A 19419-nucleotide genomic window follows, 5' to 3' on the forward strand; every position below is an offset into this window, starting at 1 on the left:
TTTCAGAGTAACTGCCGTGTACTCCTTTTCTTTTTGTCAAATAAATTGGTTAGTCTCTAAGGTGCCACAAGTACGCCTTTTCTTTTTGCGAATACAGACTAACACAGCTGCTACTCTGAAACTTATTCAAAAGAGTATTTTGTAGTAATTCATCAGTGTGCGATGCTTTTTCAAACATTTTACCATACTAAATCTGATTGAATTTCATGACAAAAACAACAAAGTGTCCTGTAGCACCTTAGAGACTAACAAATTTATTTGGGCATAAGCTTTCGTAGGCTATAACCCACTGTTTCATAAGAGTGTATATACATAATTATACATTATTTAATAATGCAATATTCAAATCTGGAATTGGAATGGGAGTGGCTGACAGTGACAAAATATTTCTCGGAGCACCCGGAGTGCCATTGTGGTGAGACAAGAATATGCCATTCCCAGAGCTGAAACTCCATGTTTGGGCTACTCCCTGCCAAATATTACACTCCTGTTTCTATTTTGTATCTCATTTGACAATAGCTATAGCACATGCACAAAATAATCAACCAAAAGCAATAGTCACACCAAATTGTTGCAGATCCAGAGGTAATGTTTTCACATAAATTATATGGACAGTTACAAATTAAGAAGTCTATGGGACGAACTCCGCTTGCTTTTTGGACAAATTAAATCAGACAAATTAAGAACAGGAGCAATGGCTAAGGTATCAGAACTTGTTTCATTGTGTTATAAATAGGAAAAAAATTGTTATAATTAGCATGTGTATTTTGCTTGGTGCACAACCAAAAATATATGAAGAAACTATCAGGCACACCTGGCCCCCAAATAATCATGTTTATTATTGATATAAAAACACACTAGAAAGAGCTTAATGCAGACTATGCTCAGACTGATTTCTGATAGCTTCTAAAACACAGATCACAGTGAACATCATCAGAGGACTCTCAGACAACTTACAGGGATACTCCCCTATTCCCAGACACACTACACTGCTAGTTAAACCAGTCTTTAATGTTGCTGTGAGAGTTGCACAGTAGTAGTGTGGCTCTTGGTACACTTTACTTTTCAAGTTACTTGGAGTACTCTTCATCTGTGCTGGAATCTCTCCACTTCCTTTTCCTTTTAAATCCAGAATTCCATTACAAAAACGGCAACTCTCTGTTTGATCAAGTTTTTGGAAACATATAAAATGGTACCCAGTGTTGTATGTCATCCTAACAGTTTGTGCCTGTAAGGACAGCACCTTTGCTTTAATTAGTGCTAATGTTTATTTAGATAACTTTGATGTTCTCCACTGAACTAATCAACATTTGGAACATTATTTTAAATATTAATATTATATACAAGCTACATTGAAAAGAACTGAAGAGGGGCAGATGAATGAGTTATCTGGCCTAGGAACATTTCTTTCTCTGAACAGTCATAGAATGTATCTGAAAAGAGGCAGTACTGTACAGTACTTTAATATAATACCCCAAATGCATTTTGTTTTCTGTCAACTTACTTGCAAGCAAGCACAGAAATCTCTGATGGAAATAGCTGAGGGTCACATTTTAGAATTTTTCTGTGATTAGATTTAACTTCCAGTGTAATTAATGACAGGTTTCAGAGTAGCAGCCGTGTTAGTCTGTATTCGCAAAAAGAAAAGAAGCACTTGCGGCACCTTAGAGACTAACCAATTTATTTCAGCATAAGCTTTCGTGAGCTACAGCTCACTTCATCCTTTTCTTTTAGTGTAATTAATATGATGCATGGTTCACCATTAGTGAGATGACATTTACTCAATTGATATCTGTTGCACTTGTTCACTTTGACTCTGAAATTGTAAAATAAGCAAAAAAAAGTTGCTAATTATTATAACACAAATATTTTAATTAATTAAGGAATTCCTGCTTTTGTTGTTAGTGCTGTTCACCAGTGACACCTTATTTACTCATTCTTAATGGTTTAAATTATAAGACCCAGTTTGATACAGAAGGGAATTTTCTTCATGAATTACGACAGAGAATTCCTGTATAATTTGGTGCTGTGTGTGCCTCTCCATAAGAACTTTCATGCTCCATAATCCTGATGCAACCAACTACTGCACCAACATCCATGTGGAGGGGGAACACTGATGAAGGTGAATGTGCAGAAGGATAGGAAAAGGGCTTCAGACATTCATATATTTTAAGGCCAGAAAGGATCAGTAGATCATCTAGTCTGACCACTGTATAAAATCATCTAGTCTGACCCCTGTATAAGACAGGCCATTAAATTTCACCTAGTTACTCCTGTATTGAGCACAATATCTTGTATTTGGCTAAAGCATCTTCCATAACGGTGTCCCAACAGGCTTTGAAGACACCAGGAGCTGGAGAATCCACCACTTCCCTTGGGAGTTTGTCCTCATGGTTAATCACCCTCAGGGTGGAAAACTGGTGCCTTATTTCTAATTTAAATTAATCTTTCTTCAGCTTCCAACCATCGGTTCTTGTTCTGCCTTTGTAGAAGGAGCATTCTGGGGGGAAGAAAGCGGGTTCTCAGGCACCACTGATCTTGAGAAAGCCCCACTCCTGTGATACAAATATCTATTAGCCGGGGACACCTGAAAAGTGTGTCTACTTCATGTTGGGCCCATTCGTGCTAACCCCCCATCCCATGCAATATAAGGCAGTGTTTATTTCTAATTTCCCCTTTGGAAGGTCCCATTTCACCCCCACCCCTAATACAGAGCTTTGTTTACTCTCCCCCCGCCCCAGTTTAAGCGGAAGGGAAACAACTAACTGCCACTCAGGGCTAGGGAAGGACCTTCTCAGCCTGAGGGGGAGGATGGAAAATTATCCCCAGACATAGGAATTTTAACTCCCATGTTGAAAAGGAGTCACTAATACAAGGGGAGGGGTTTTTCTTTTAAAATTCCTGACAGGGCAACAAAAACAAAAATAAAATGGGCTCCCCAGATACTTTATTACTGTCCCCACCACCAGCAGCAAGATGGTTCAATTCAGAGCAAAGCAAGACACTAACCGTCTCAATGAACCATTTCGATAGTGGGTGGGGAGAAGAGGGGAAATAAAATGCCAAAGGCTCAAAATTGACCTGCTTCATTTTTATTTTCCACATTTTTAAATGCACAGATTCATGGATTCCAAGGTCAGAAGGGACCAGCGTGACCATCTAGTCTGACCTCCCATGTAACACAGGCCACAGAACGGCCCCAAAATCATTCCTAGAGCAGAGCTTTTAGGAAAACATCCCAACTTGATTTAAAAAAAATCAATAGATTTGAAGGTTTGGTGATGGATCCCCCCCTCCCCCCGTGAGAATGGGACCTTCCAAAGTGGCAGTTATGGCAGTTGGCCAGACCCCTCCTCTGCCCCCACAGTGTCAGGCTCACAACTGCTGAGCTCACAGTGTCAGGGGAGGGCTCAGCAGTCGTGGCCAGGCCTGAACTGGGGGTAATTTAATCCCCACAGCCTATGGCAGGGTGGGGTTTAATTGGTGTGACTGAATGCACCCCTATATTCACACTCTAAACACTCCTGAAATTACCTTTGTATAATATATGCCTTGTAAGGTATCATTTCAAATCTTATACCTTTCTGATCAATAATATCTTGGTAAAATGTATGTAGCAATGTTATGTGTAAAGTTATGAACATAAGCTGGAATGATGTGTTTACCAGACAAGTCTGGGAAGTGGGCAAACCCGTCCCTTAAAGACAAGGAGCAAGCTGATGCCCAGCCAGGTGCCATCAAAAGTGATGGGCCATCACCTACCAAGTGGCCATTCTTTTGGCAAGGAAAAGGGTAGGAACAAACAGATCTGATCTAGGCAATCAATAGTGTAAAATCTCCCCCTCATGAGACTCCATGTATCCTTGCTTTCAGCTGCAAAGAACTTTATGTAAGGGTCATTCTCAGGGAAATGCATTTCAAAGGGTGACTGAAGTATAAAAGTGAGGGCAAAAGCACTCCAAGTTATCTCTCCCTGTCCTTCTCTCTCTTTTCCACCTGAGAAGACAAAATAATTCAGCTCTTTAACTTTGGGAGGAATCCTAACCTGAAGATTGGTCAGTACGGCAGTTGGAAGCACGTGGTACAAATTTTACCTTAAACCAAACCTACTTTGTAAAGATTTAGTACTACAAAGCATTTTATCTTTATTTTTCTTCTAACAATTTCTGACTTTAATGCTTTAATACTTGTACTCACTTAAAACCTATCTCTTTATAGTTAAATACACTTTTTTGTTCTTTAATCAAAATTAATCCGGTGTTGTCAGTTGATCTGCCTGTCTGTCCTGAATCCATTGGGGTGAGGTGGGGCATGATTCTTCTGAGACCAGCTCAGGGGCGAGGAGGGGGTATCCCCCATTGACAGGAGAATGAGCAGAGTCAGGCCCAGAGTTAACTCTTCCGAGGTGATAACTCCCCTTTAAATCACTGCACAAACTGAGATATTCCCCAGCACCAGGGATTGGTCAATTGCACTTGCCCATCTCCATGTGCAAAACATTCCTTGCACCCAGTGTGAGCTCATAGCTTTCCTGCCCCCTGGCACTAAGAGCTCTCTGATGGGCATGTCTCATCGTCCTCCTCAGACACAGAGACCAGGCCCCATGAGCCTGAATCTTTTTGTACATAATAATGTCATTAGGACTGTAGTGAGGCAGAGTGGCCTCCCACTGAGCCAGAGGGGGAGAAGCCACTCTCTGATCCTTGGTGGGTGGAGCCTGGCCATGCCGACTTCTCCTGCCATGCCCTGCCCCTACAGGAGACTGACCCTGGAGAAGAGTTGCCAGGACGGCCGCTCACTGTATACTCCGAGAAGACAAAGGACCCCTGGACTACCCCTCGCCCAGACCATAGTAGGAAGTAGCCCAGGGGAACCAGTCCATGGTCCGGTTTTGCTGTTAGACCCCAAGTCAGCGTGTTGCAGTAGGCTCCCCGCCGACCCAGTGGTGGAACACTCTGCCACTTTTAGGGCCCTGGTCTGGGACCCTGTGGAGGAGGTTGGGCCTGGGTCCCCCTACCCCCTGCTGCCAACTCCACCTCATGGTGGCAGCCTCCCCACCTTAGGCCATGAGGCTTGCATTTGTCTGCTGTCTGTCAGGCAACTGACTGTTTGTTTGCTCTACCCTGCCTAAGGACCTCAGGGGCCTAGACCATCTTGGCCCTGTCCAACCACCGAGACCACAGATTCTCATGCTCGATTAGCTAATTCCCCAGTAGTGGGCCATGCCCCAGTGACATAGTGAGGTGGAGTGGCCTCCCGCTGAGCCAGAGAGGGAGGGACGACCACTAATCCACTACAAGGACAAGCTAAGAATACCAGGCAATGAAGCAGAGTGAGGTGCCTGGAAACAGTGTCCCCACTCCCTGCTGCTAAATGTCAGAGCTGAGACCCTAGAACATCTCAGTGTTAATGGCATTCAAGTGTTGCTTCCGCTTCCAGGGACAAAGACTTGAGTTATTCAGAAAAAGAGCCATTATAACAGGCAGCAGCTCTCTGACCCCTGTAATGTATCAGTCCTTCATCCCTGCCCTTCCCTGTGATCAGTGCAGTGAGGGGCACAGAGGAGGCATCACAGCCTTTCAGTTACTCAGGAGCAGGAAGCTCCTTGTCAGTCTCTTGGTGAGAAACTTTCCTCATTTTTTCATTTTGCAAACTGAAACCCCCCCGAGGAAATAAAATAATACATTGCATCTGTGGGGGTTGAGGGGAAGGAGCAGCAGCGAGTGACTGGCCTGGGAGAAACCAGGCAGCCCTCACTCCAGTTGTCTCCTCTGTCCTAGCTACAGCCCATAATGCCCTCTCAATGCGATGTTCAGATGCTGACCCCATGCTGACCTAGTGCCTGGTTAAAATGGGGAGGTGGGGGCATTTCAAGGCAGGTTCAGGGTCTAGCTCCTGTCTAAAGGCTTTGGGGAGAAGGATCAGGCAAGAGCAAGCAGAGGTTCCCCCTTATCACATACAAGGGCCAGCTCTCTCTCCCCTGTGAGTTCTCTGAACAGATTACTTTTGGGAGTGAAGGCATACTTATGCATGACAGAAGCCTGTTGTGGATTTTACAGGCCTGTTCTGATAATGCTTAACCGCATAAGTAGAACTGTGTATGTGTAAAAAATTGCAGAGTAATCATGTCTGTGAGAGCCACAAAACATAAAGTAATTAAAAAGCTAGAAAAGACCAGTGTGAACTAACACTAAACCTGTACTGATGGGGTAAGGGGTGAGGAATTAACATGGAAATGAGACTAATAAATATATATAAGAAAAGATATCAAAAAGTAATTAATAAGTTTGTGTAACATAGGGAGGTTGAAATTGTATTGTCCAGTGCTGGAGGTGATGGTGATGAGATTGTCCTAATGAACTTCTCACTTGGAAGTAATTGATCACAGCTTGCTGAGTGCTTTGCCTTAATAAATATTTGTTAGATCCATCTGCTCCATAAATGAACCTCAATCCAACATTCTGGTGAGCCAGCCAAGCACTCTGCAGATTGGGCTAACAGCCAATATTCCAGGAACCACAACCTACGGCTATTGAGGGGTGTGACAGAATGTATCTCTATGTTTACACCCTATATGCTATTGTAATAATCTTTGTACAAAATATGCATTGAGAGGTATCATTTGAAATCTCAGAATTTGCTGGTCATTGCCCTGATAAAATGTGTGTAGCAAAATTGTAAGTGAAGTTATAAGGTTCCACTGTATGGTGTTCTGAACATATATTGCAAACTGAGGTTGGCAAACAGGCCTGTCTCAAACAAAGGAATGGGTGCCTGTCTTAATTTACATTTTAAGCAGTAAACAGAGTCATCAAGCAGAAAGGGAAACAAAAGAAGCTCCAACAGTTAAGGAAAAAGCAGCAGAGAGCATCCTTCCCTATAGAGTCTCTCTCTCCTAAATCTCATCTGCAAATGTTTTCCAAGAGGGAGACTGACACTATAAAATGAAGAGACAAATACCCAATGCCCCCCTCCCCTCCTCTCTCTCTACATCAATTGATTCACTATACCAGGAGGGAAAAAGGAAGTGGCCACTGAACTGGAGAAGGGGTCCTGACCTAAGAACTTTGGTCAGCAAAACTGCTGAGGGCATGTGGTTAGGCACCAGTTGCATTTTATTTTTATGTAACCATTTCTGATGTTTATGGCTCATTATATGGACTCATGTAAAACCCCTCTCTTTGTAGTTATTAAACTTCTCGTAATGTTTTATCCAATTCAGTGCTTTTAAATTGAAGTGTTTGGGAAACTCCTTTTGGGATAACAAGATGTGTGCATATTATTTCGATTGATGAAATGACAGACTTTTATATAAACTTCTATTGTCCAGGAAAGGGCTGGGCAGTACAGGACATAGATTTCTGGGGGGAAATCTGAGATTGGGAGTAAGTTGGAATCGCCCTGGAGTGGCTGGGTGGCTACAGCAAACATAGATCTAGCTGGGAGTGATTTGCATGCTGGAGGCCATTTGTGAGCAGTGCAGGCTGGAGGCTACAGCAGCAAAGCATTGTAAAGGGCGCCCCAGGTTAGAGATCTGGGGTGACAAAGGTATTCATTAGTCTGGACATAGCGCTGACTTCCCCTCTAGCCAGGGGGTGTTCGACCCTCCCGTCCGCCCCTTCCCTCAAGCCCACACCCCCACTTGATCCCTTCCCCTAAGCCCCCTCCCCTGCCTCTTCCCACCCTGCCTTTTCCCCACCTCTTTCTCCCCCCAAGCGCACACATGCCCCCCACTGCTCCCACCCTGGAGCCTCGTGAATGCCGCGAAACAGCTGTTTACGGTGGGCGGGAGGCGCTGGGAGGGAGGGGGAGGAGTTGAGGAGCAGGCAAGAGGTGCTGTGGGGAAGGGGGAGTTGGCTCCCAGTGGGTGCTAAGCACCTGCTATTTTTCTCCCTCCGTGCTCCAGCCCCAGAGCACCCACGGCGTCAGCGCTTATGAGTCTGGATTGTACTGTGGGACTGTCAAAAGGGATTTAAGGCATTTTTCAGGGACAATGGAGTTGCTGGGGAGATCTGCAGATATGTATCTAGCTCGACATGGTGGGGGTCCGGTTAAGGAGGAAGACAGCCTGACAAGCCAGAATCCATTTGAACTGGGGACGAAACTGTTGGAAAGCAACTTTTTTTTTTTTTGGCAACAAAAGGTTGCTAAGAAAAAGGCGAAAGCCACCGTTGTTCAGAGTTTGATAGTAGCAGCCAGAGCTTTTGTGAAACAATGCAGCATTGAAACGGGAATGTAGAACACACAAAACGCCTGAACTCAAGGATGTGCAGGAGGGTGGAATGCAAGGTCACAGAGCTAGGGGCACAGGGTGTTACAAGGTCTGAGGCTTTGATTGAGAAGCCCCAGGAATGTGAGTCTCTTGTGGAGGAGAGCGACATTCTGCAGACACAGCTAGAAGCAGTACAATGGGAGAATACAGAAATGACAGGGCTTTTAATTAGACAGTGAAACTTTTGAAAGGAAAATGCATTAATGTGTAGAGTGTCGTAGTGTCAAAAGACGTTCCATTCCTTTATAGTCCACTTTATCCTTCCTTGACTAATCTGGATTCGAAATCTCCTACAGCACCTGTTCCTGTGAAGCCTATAATCATATCCACAGTCCAAAACAATCAGAGTAGTACATGTGCAGAAGTGAAGGTTAAAAACCTTTTACCAGAGGAGATATCAGCCATAATGAAAGAAATAGATCCTTGTCCCAAAAAGCAGAGGTATGGAGGAAGTATTAAAGAGGCTTATGACAAGTAGGGAGCAGGCTGAGTTTTGTGATCTGACTAGAGGGAATTGGGAGAGAATTTTGCAGAAGGGAGTTTGCTCTGGGTTTGGCTGCATACGCCACAGGGCTATAGAGGTCAAGGACAGTGGCAGTTCCTGTGTTCAGAGATTATCCAAACTTTATTCGGGTCTGGCACAGCAATCACCATTGTCGGTGCTGTTAAGCAGAAACCTATTAGCCCCGTGCATAATATGAAGGGCAACTATTTTTGCTTGATCTCTAATAATCTTGATATAGGCTACCAAAAACTTGTAGATGGGCTACTTCCAAAGATTAAAAAGGCAGTCAAAATGATGTTTGATAGGGATTGTACTGATTTTCAGATTTTGGGTAAAAAAACAGAATGTGGTTTTTGCCATGGCCCCTTGAGGTAAGAATAGGGACCCATTGGAGGAGACTAAAGCATTCAGGGTTGAAAGTGGCCTGCCAGAAACCCAGTTCAGAGGATAGTCCGGAGACCTCTGAATATTGGAGAGGGTACAGCTGAGGGAAAGGCGGCCTTGAGCACCCATGGCTCACTTTCTACGAGATACAGAGGCATCATGAGGAACTGGAGGAAGATGTGCAGAGGCTTAAGGAGCTGATTTTGGGGGCAAGGAGCTGTGCTCCAACTGGAACTGCTTCCTTCATCCCCCACTTATCCAGGAGTCTTACCCTCATTACCTTGGATAAGTGGGGATGCCCTGCTGTGTCATTGCTTGTAGAAGGCATTCACAAGTCAGCTTTGCTTGATAGTGGATGTCTGTCTCTTTAACATCTAGAATTCAGATGGGGGACTTCACACAACAAGACAACAGTAGAAACTATGACTGGAGTGACAGGGCAAGGAGATACTCACGGGTGTAAACCCTTAGATGTCCCAGTAGGGAGCTTTTCTGTTACTCATGTCTTTCTGGATGCTGCTTCTTGGGAATTTTAGGAGCAGATTGGGTGAAAGCTGGGGGTTGTTTGGTGGATATGGCTAATCTTTGGCTATGGCATACCTCACAGGTTGAGAATATGTCTTATACCAATAGCTTTCAGTGTTTACAGTTAAGGGGGTTCATTCTTTATACTGGAGGGAGTATGTGACGGATGCTGAGGTTTTGGAGCTGTGCTTCCCACTTGCCCAAGTTTTTGCAAAGGCTAAACATGAGTATGAGACCCTGGATGTAAGTATCAGGTTCAGGGAATGGATCCTAGAGAGGCAGTGGGCTCAATGCGTGTAGCTTCAAGGAACAACATTGTTTTATTTTTTATTTTTGGAGAGGGGGTGTGTGTAAAATATTTCATGGAATCAAGTTTGCTTTAGCAGCTTGATACAGCATATCAGATAGGGAAGAGCTGCCTTTTCTAGGCATTGGGATCCACTGTGCCTTTAAGAAAGAACACAGCCCTGGGACTCCTTCTGCTTCCCCCTCCCCCACCCCATTTTTGCAGCCACAGATGGCTTGGAATAACTTTAATCCCTATGCCCCTCCCGATCCTTAGGTTTCCCCCTCTGTCACTGTCTGGCAGCACTTAGCCCGGTTCTCAGCCCCAGCTCCTACCCCATCCCTGATTTTGCCCCTTCCTTGGCCTCTCTCCTTGTCCTTCCCCTGCCTCCAGCTGTTTGACCCTCCTGTGCAATGTGCTTTCAGTTTCTGCCCTGCGCAAACTATACCCCTCCCTCCCCCATGAACCCCAGAGCAGCAGGGACTCCAGGGAGCAGGTTGTATGGGAAGAGTAGGGCAGCGGTTTCAGCAGATGTTACTGAGCTGCTCAGTACAGCACAGCAGCAAATTCTGACGGGCAGCAGCAGTTTGTGACAATTTGCTGTTCCCGGGGCTCACAGTCCCACGAGCAGCCCCCCACCCTGTGTCCAGGAGTGGGTCTGGGGGTAGTGGTGCAAGAGCAGCCTGAGCCCGAGCCCAAGCCCAAGCCCATGGGCCCAGCCTGGCAGCTGAGCTCAGGAGAGAGTAGAAGGGAGCTGAGCTGCAGCAGCATCGCCCTGTCCTGGGCCGGCAGGGAGCTGGGGACATGCAGAGGCCAGAGGGGATAGGCAGGGGGTCAGGGACGGGCCTGTCTGTGCTGAGTGGGAGCAAGGAGCTGGGGTTACAGATCATTTCTTGCTCTCCCATCACAGTAAGATCCGTGTTGGAGCCTTTGCTGCAGGCTGTGGGGGAGGCTGGACATACACAACAGGACCTGCAAGTGTGAGGGTTGGAGAGTGAGGGAAGGCCCCAGCTGGGATAAGCGCTCCCCCGGGAGAGAAAATAGCTGTAAAGCGAGGGACGGCAGCAGCCCTGGGTCTCCAGTTCCAGTTACCGATAGAGCAGGGGGTGCAGCCTCCAGTGAAAATGGAGAATCAGGACGCAGCAGGCCGAGAGCCAGGGGAGGGGGCAGGAAAAGCCTCTGATGCCATCCAGGCTGGGACCATTGGGGAGTTACTGAGATGGGCAGCACCGCGAGAGGTCAAACAGGAGCTGAGCCAGCCACCCTCTGTGGGGATGACACCCACAAAGAGATGTGCCGTCGGTGCTTCAGGCAGTTCTGCTACCAGGAGGCCGAAGGGCCCCAGGAGGCTTACAGCCACCTCCAGCTCCAGGAGCTCTGCCATGGCTGGCAGGAGCTGCACCAAGGAGCAGATCCTGGAGCTGCTGATCCTGGAGCAGTTCCTGACCATCCTGCTGGAGGAATGCAGAGTGTGTGTCTGGGAACGTGGCCCTGAGACCTGTGCCTAGGCAGTGGCCCTGGCAGAGAGGTTCCAGCTGGGTCATCCAGAGGCTGAGAGGCCAGGGCTACAGGTCAGAGCATTTAACCCTAATCATCCCAGTGGGGAATGGGGTTGGGGAAGGGAGACAGACTGTGCTATGTCTGTGCCAGGATCTAGGGTATGCCCATTTCTGTAGAGACTGTTTCCCTACACTGACTGCCCAGCCGCATGGGAGCTTCCAGGGGGGCACAAAGAGTGGCAGAGCCAGAGCTATTGGTTTCTTACTTCCAGGAAGCACCACAGCTCTATATACTGCCCCTGGGCATTGAGCATGGGTCTGTATCCCCCCAACCATCCCCATCCCTGTGTCCATTATGGATGTTCTGTGCCGTTTCCCGTCTCAGGCCCAACTCTCCTCAGAGGGTGCCAGGCCCCAGCACCAAGTTGACGTGTTTGACTTGTCCTCAGGTCATGGTGCATGTGAAAGTTGATGAAGTGACCTCAGAGAAGATGTTATCCCCTGGGGCATTATGGGAATCTCCTGGCTCTCAACTGGAGCAGCACAGCCCCATCACAAGTGTGTATTCCAGGAGAAGGTGGGATGGGATGAAGACCCAAGATCCCAATACAAGCTGCCCTGTGTCCCCAAAGAAGAGCTCTGGCCTCTCCAGGAAATGGGTAATATGATGACTACAGGATATGACAGGATGGATGTGGGGAATTCTGAAGGGGCAGCTGTGAAGGGAGTGCCCAGGGCTGGGTGTGTGGGGAAAATAGGAGGCGCTGCCTGGCTCAGGCTGGGAGTAATGGAATATGGAACTGTTCATCTCTAGGACACATGGTAACTAAGGAGGACTTAAACAATATCTCATAGTGATAAACATTTAAATAACCAACTCATGTAGCTTTCACACAAGAGTTCTAAAAGAGTTGGCTGAGGCATTCTCTGAGCTGCTGATGTTAATTATTGATAAATCTTGAAATGGTGGGGAAATTACAGCAGAGAGGAAGAGAGCTAATGTTGTGCCAATATTTTAAAAATGCAAGTGTGATGACCTGGAAAATTAAATGCTGGTTAACCTGATATCAGTCCCAGGCAAAATAATATAAAAGCTGGTAAGGGATTCAATAAACAATGAAGCAAGGATGGAAGCAGAATCAATGACAATCAACATGGTTTCATGGAAAATAGGTCTTGCTGAACAAACCTGTTTGCAGAGCTCTGGGACCACAATGAGGAGGACCCTGAGAGAAGGCTCAGGGCCTGAAAGCCCCTCCCCTGAGGAGCCCTAATGAATCCCTCAGAACTGCTCAAATATGAGAGAGATGGGAAGAGCTGGAGATCAGAAAACCTTCCCAGAGCTCCTGCGCTGAGATTGTGGCCTACCATGCTTTAGCTTGCTTTGTTGTGTCTTGCCAGGTGTCTAGCAAGCCTCCCACTCTACTTGGGGATGAGCAAGTTATAAATAAATAGAATAGATACATAGATAGCCATCAAAGTTAGTTTTCTGGTCATTATGTAAATTACCTGTTACCCATGATTATATCAATGAGATTGGGGAATGGAGCTGTTTTCTTCATCTTCCCCTCATTGGGGATATTAGGGCTGGAAATCCCACCTCACTCTTTCAGAAGTCTCTTATCCCCCTCCTCTCTAATCCCAGGAAGTTGGTCCTCCTGGGAGAATGTCCTCATTTGCTATGGGAGCCCTGTTATTAAAGGATAGGATATGCCCTAGAGCAAGATCTGATGCACCACCAGCAGAGGGAACTAGACAGCTTGGTTTGGACATCACCTGTCAGATGCATACTATCCTCCCAGAGCATTCCATCACGTGTCTGATGGAGAATTTATGGCCTATTCATGCCGAGTAAATTTGAAACTTCCAAGATTCACAGACAATTGCCATAGATTGCATTTCTCTGCGGGGGCCTGACACTTTCCCTGAAAGGTTTGTACCTATGAGCACCTCAGAGATGGGATTTGTTCCTTAGCGGCCCCTTCCCTCCCTGCCATGGAGCTTTTACTGCTCCAGTGAATTCTCTGGGTTTGGGATGTTTCTACCCCCTTACTTTGCTTCCCCTCTGAATGCTCCTGCAGCATCTCCCAGAGGGTCCTTGTTCATAGAGCACCCAGCACTGCTCTCACGGGGGAGGGCACTTGCTGTGCTTGAGGCAGATGCTGCCCTGCCTGTTGGGGCTGTTTCTGGCCTGGGTGAGTGACTTCTGAATAACAAATTTTCTGAGATGCAAAAACTAGTTCAGCTGCTTCCAGCCCAGAAGAATCCTGTGGAGAAGCTACGATAAAATACACAACTTCCAGATTAAATTAGTGAGGAGCAAATGTATTGGTGAGTAAATGTGTGGCAAGGGGTAAGATGATGGAGATGGGCTGGATGCCTCAGCTGGATGGAATACAGAGCCTTTCACCTCTGGGTCACCAGTTCAGCTTCAACCCCGGCCTGGTCAGCAGCACCCAATGTAATTTGATTGTGTGTGAGGCTACGAATGACTTGGTGGGGGTCCATCCATTTGATAGCGGGCAGCTGTCCCAGTCCCCTCCCAAACCCATCAGCACTAATATCCCATTGCTGGGTTCAGCAGAGAATCCAGGGGGCTGAATGGGCCACGGAGACTGAACTCTCCTGAACTGACAGGAGTGGAGAGTCAGCTGGGTCAGGATCCTGGAAGATCAGCAGCAAAAGACAACCTTGCAATCACAACCACAAATCAGATGCCAGGAAACCAAGCCAGGGGAGCGGCAGCAGAAACAGGCACCACACGATCCAGAACAGGGAGCAGCCCTGGTGTTCAGTCAGCTTCCTGTTCCTGCTGCTGTCTTAAGCAGGACCAGGGGGCCAATTAGCTTTTCTGGGACTCCTCCAATAGGACCTCAGGAGTGGAGCCTCAAACTGGGGCTGAACTTCATGGGCCTTAGGTAAGCAATTTTCAGCAGGCTTCCAGATGGAGGGTTGGAGTGTGGCTGCTCCCATGAACCCTGCAGACCCAGGTTGAAGACCCCTGGGCCGTGACCATGAGTGATCTCTCCCCGCTCAAACCTCCTGCAGCAGGAAACAGTCTCCAGGATCCTGGACACATCCTCTGAGAATCAAATGAGGATATCAGGATGAGAAATAGGTTTCTGTTCCAAGCCTGGGATCCGGGGACAGGGAAAGCTCCCAACCAGGATATGTAGCAGGAGCCCCCTATTTGTTGCAAGAGTCCCAAGTGGCAGGATGAGTGAACGGTTCTTCCCTCCAGGAGGTGCATGGGATCTTCCATCTGAGCCTCAATGGGACCCATGTTGCTTGGTTTGACAGGATGAGATGACCTATCCCCACTGCTCCCTGAGCTGGGCTGGCTGCAGGATATATCTGTGTGAGAGGCTGGGACAGAGCCTGAAAGACAGATGTGACAATCAGGGTTCTGTCACTTTAAGGGGAGAACAGAGGGTCTGAACCCCAAAGAATAAGCAATTGAATCAATGGATTTACTAAAGAATTATTGTGCCATACAGGTACATCATAAGGTCCTCTCATGGATTGGTAACTGGTTAAACATTGCTCTGCACTGACTTCCCTGACCACGGGTCACCGAATGGCCCACTGCACCCCCAACTTAGCAGGTCCAGCTACCAAGAGAGCAAGAACCAGAGGCCTTCCTGCTCCTGGGACAGAGGAGTAGGTTGATGATCTACCTGGATGTGAGTGTTGGCCCTCCCCATGCCCATGGTCTATACTCCATTCAGGGCAGCGCACAGGAACTGCGATTCCTATTCTGGATCTAGGGGTGGTTTCAGTTTGCTGGCAGGAGACTGTACATGAGCCCTTGCAGTTGCGGGGTGATCCAGGCACGAACACGGGCACGGAAGTTTGAGGAACAGGGCAGAGGCCTGTGTGGGGCAAGGAGGGCAGGGATTTGGGAAGCAAGAGCAGAGGATCCAACACTTTCTAATGTGGGACAGGATGATCCCCATTTCAAAGACAGAGAAAGTGAGGCACCAGGTGGGAGAGTGACCTGGCCAGGATCACGTTACCACTCAGTGGCAGGGTTGCAGTATAACCTGTTCCCTGCTCTCATCACTGGACCCTGCTGCCCCTTCTGTATGACCATTCCAGCCATCCTCTCCCACAGGCCATCCCCACCACTCTCCAATACCAGGCTGTTTCCATAACGGAAGCAAGCTTGTAACAGTGTTCACTCACCACTAGGTGCCCCTTCCTGGCAAGGCCTGGTGTCACAGCTTTCTTGCTGGGCTAGCACCCCCGCCGATAGTCACGCGGGCACTTTGGCAGTTTTTTGGCTGCGAACTCAGCCCTTCAGCCAGGTGACCATCCTTTAGTCCTCTCCTTCCTGGGTCGCACTTATCCCAAACGAAAAGTCCAAAAATGTCTTTAACCGAAACAAGGTCCTCCGTCCCTGTCGGGGGCTTTTCATCAGCCTGACTTTGGCTCGGCCTGCCCTTGCTGGTCTTGGTAGCCCTTTCTATCGCCTTGTACGTCCCCTTCCTTAGAGACCATGGGAGAACCAATCCTACCCTGGATTCTAGGTTCTGCCCCAAGGCCCTGTATCGAACAGCTGGACCTGATCCTGTACCTTTGCTGCGGTTTTCCCTCAGGTGGAGCTCGCTCTGTAATCCATTTGGCCTAGCTCCAGGCTTTATTGCCCACAGGCCAAGCCCCCTGTCATATACGCTCCTCCTTAGAAACTGGCCCACACGAGGGGAAGTTCTGTTCTTGTCCAAGCTTCATCCCTCGTCATCTCGTCGCTGTCACCGGCTGTGCGCTTGTACAGCCTGCACCCACAGTGTCTCCCGCTCCCCAGCCAGCTCGCTCACCAGAATGCAGAGGCATCCTCCTCTTCTGCAGGATCCCAACGCTCTTCCTGCAGCCACTCATTCTCATTAACAGCTGCTTGCAAAGCCTCTTCTGAAGCCTTTAGCTTCTTCTGTAGCCTCTTCGATACTGCCGCTGCATACACCAAAACCTTTTCCATCAGGGTCGGAGCGCCCACCATGGACTGCTCCACCCTTGTGTTTGTCCCTACTCCAGTCTGCTTCATCTCTGGGCCAACCATTTCGTCCTTCACCTCCCTGCAGCACCCGACAAGGTGTGTTGGTGGAGGGTCTGCAAAGTCCATGGCCATCCCTGCCACCTCCACGTTGCCTGCCTCATGTGGGTTTGTGTCAGAGGAACCTTCTCCTTTCTTTCTAACTTCTTGGGGCCCTGGCCCCTCCTTTTGACACTCAGCAATTTCCTAAGCAGGCCGTGTCTTTTGATATGGCCTGCTTCTCTGCACCCAAAACAAAGAACTCTTGTCCCCATCTTGGCATTAGGCCAGGCTTGTACACTTTCTCATGCCCTGCTCTTCTGGGCTAACCTTCTCAGCACAGCCCAGGCATGCTCTCCGTGTCTGCTCTTTTTGTCCATGGGCATTCCCTTTGCAAGATCTCTCACAGGTATTGCTGCTGCTGCGTCTGTAGCTCCGCCTCCACTTCCTTCTGCCTCTCTTGGTTTTCTAGGAGCTGCTGGAGAAACCCCTAGACCTGCTTTGGCTGCTTAACCAGTCCCTGGAACTGAAATGGGAAATCCAATGACCGTCTCGGTCCCTCGATAGACCCGCTTGGGAGGGCAGACATTCCTTCAGCAACCAAGTCTTCCATCAGTCCTCGTGGATCACAGGCAGAATTCAATCCTCCTGACTATGCCAATCATAAATGAATCTACTCATTGTTACGTGCCCCCGCTGGAGGCCAGGCATGGCATCACAGCCCTCTTGCTGGACTAACGTCCCCCATCCATGGTTGCTCCAGCACCATGGCAGTTTCTCTGCCTGGTAACTTAGCCCTCCGGCCAGGTCACCACCTTTAGTCCACCCTTCTGGGGCCCAGCTTGTCTCACACTAGAAGTCCAAAGAGGTCTTTCCACAGAAAGAAGTCCTTCTGCCATAGCTGGGGCTCTTGCTCAGCCTGCAACCCCCTTGCTGGGCTTCGTAACCCTCTCTGGGTGTGTGTACACCCCCTTCCTTGGGGCCAGTAGGGGAACCCAGTCCCACCCTGACATTGGTAGCAGCCCAGGGCCCTGTACCCAACAGCTAGGTCTGCTCCTTTCTCTTTGCTGCAGGTTTCCCTGGGCACTTCCTACCTCTCTTCTCAAGTTTCCTTGCTGCTCTGAACGACCTCGTTCTCATTCCTGTTGATACCCCAGCTGGGCTGTGTCACCACGGAAGTCTGGCTCTTTAGGGGGAGGTACCTGGTGCCTCTCAGTTAGGGCTCATTCTGTAATCAGCTTGGCTAGGCCCCAGGCTCTGCAGCCCAGGGGAAAGCACCCTGTTACAGGCCTGCTCTGCCCACTCCTACTGTTATTGGCCTGGGGGTCCTTGCTCCCCATTTCAGACCTGGTTTCCAGAGGGGCTGAGTACACTCAGGCCCCATTGTCTGGACCTGGACTTTGCTTGTTCTGGTGACTCGGACATTCAGGCCCTTCATCATTCAGAGGCTGACAGGTGTGGTGAGGGGGCTGGAGAAACCCCACTGCTGAGCGAAAGGAAGTCAAAGAGTTGGGATTCTGGGAGCTGATGGGTTCGTTTGCTCTGCTGCGGGAAGTGGAGCTGGAGACCGGAGATGCCATGTGAACGAGACTATCTGATGCTCTCTTCATGTCTGAGGGGCTGGAGCCTCCTGCCAGATACGCTCTCAGGAGTCCAGGTTCGAGGACATCTCTGGGGAGCCCCTTCCTAGGAACAAAATCAGGGTGGTACGATGATGGAGACGTCTCTGTCCCAGAGCTGGGAGCCAGGGATGGGGGAAGCTCCCAGCCAGGCTATGCATCGAGGATGCCATTTCTCCCCCAAGAGACCCACCCGCCCCATGGCTCTTAGCTCCATGGGGGAGTGGGGTCTTCCATCTAAGCCTCTTTGAGAGCGAGTGTTGCTTGCTTGGATGGGATGAGGTGACCTGTCCCCACTACTCCCTGACGTGGCTCAGCTACAGGATGTGCCCATCTGGGAGGCTGTGCAGGATCCCGGGGCCTGGAAGACAGCTGGGAAGGAGGCTCCTATTCATTTCACACCCAGAGACCCCATAGAGGGGCCAAGGGGAGAATAAAGGGCAGGAGGTGAAGCTAGCTCTGAGCCTCTGTCCCACCCCCACCTCCTCAAAAGTGGAGCTTTCCGAGCTTCAGTGGCCCTGACACAATGGCCTTCCTGCACCATATGGGGCAGGGAGAGCTCTGCCTGGGCGCAGGGGGAATGGGATGGGGACCAAGAAAAGGGGGGAGGGGAATGGGTGTGAGGGAAAGAGCTCCTGCCCCAGATGAAGAAATTTGGACGGCAGAAGGAAGGATCCTGCTCCACAGAGAGGGGAGAGAGTTTCTGTGAGTGCCAGGGGGCTCCATTTCCCCTTCCACTCGCTCCCCATTCACAGGGAACCAGAGCAGTACCTGCAGCAGGGAGCGGGAGTTGCTGGTGGCCTCAGAGGCGGAGCCCCTGCAGTGCCTCAGGCACCTGGTGCAAGTGCCGGATGATGTGGAGCTGGCGCATCACATTGGCCGTGACGCCCTCCTGCTGCAAGGGAACGAGGACCTGTCAGAGACTCAGACGCCCCCGCGGAATCAGGGGGAATTAAGGGCACCTGGAACCAGCAGCATTTCCACCCAGCACCCGCCCACCTCTGAGGGATGGATTCCCCCTGCTGACCCCCAGAATGGAGTCTTCTTGTCCTTTCTAGTGACCTCCAGTGCCAACGCCCCTCCTTGTAGGGTGAGCTCCTGCCACTTCCCCCTCAGTGACCCTGACAGCTGTTCCACCTCCAATCCACAGCTCAAGTTCTCAAGACCCCTCTCCTCCACCCCTACCCACGTTGGGCAGGGAGGGGGCTCTAGCCGGGGAGGGGGGCAGAAGGAGGGATTCTGGCAGCAATGAAGTGGGATGTGGAGAGGTTGAGACCTTTCCCCAAGGCATCCCAGCCAC

This window comes from Chelonia mydas, chromosome 6 (assembly GCF_015237465.2).
Source record: "Chelonia mydas isolate rCheMyd1 chromosome 6, rCheMyd1.pri.v2, whole genome shotgun sequence".
NCBI classification, from domain to species: domain Eukaryota; kingdom Metazoa; phylum Chordata; order Testudines; family Cheloniidae; genus Chelonia; species Chelonia mydas.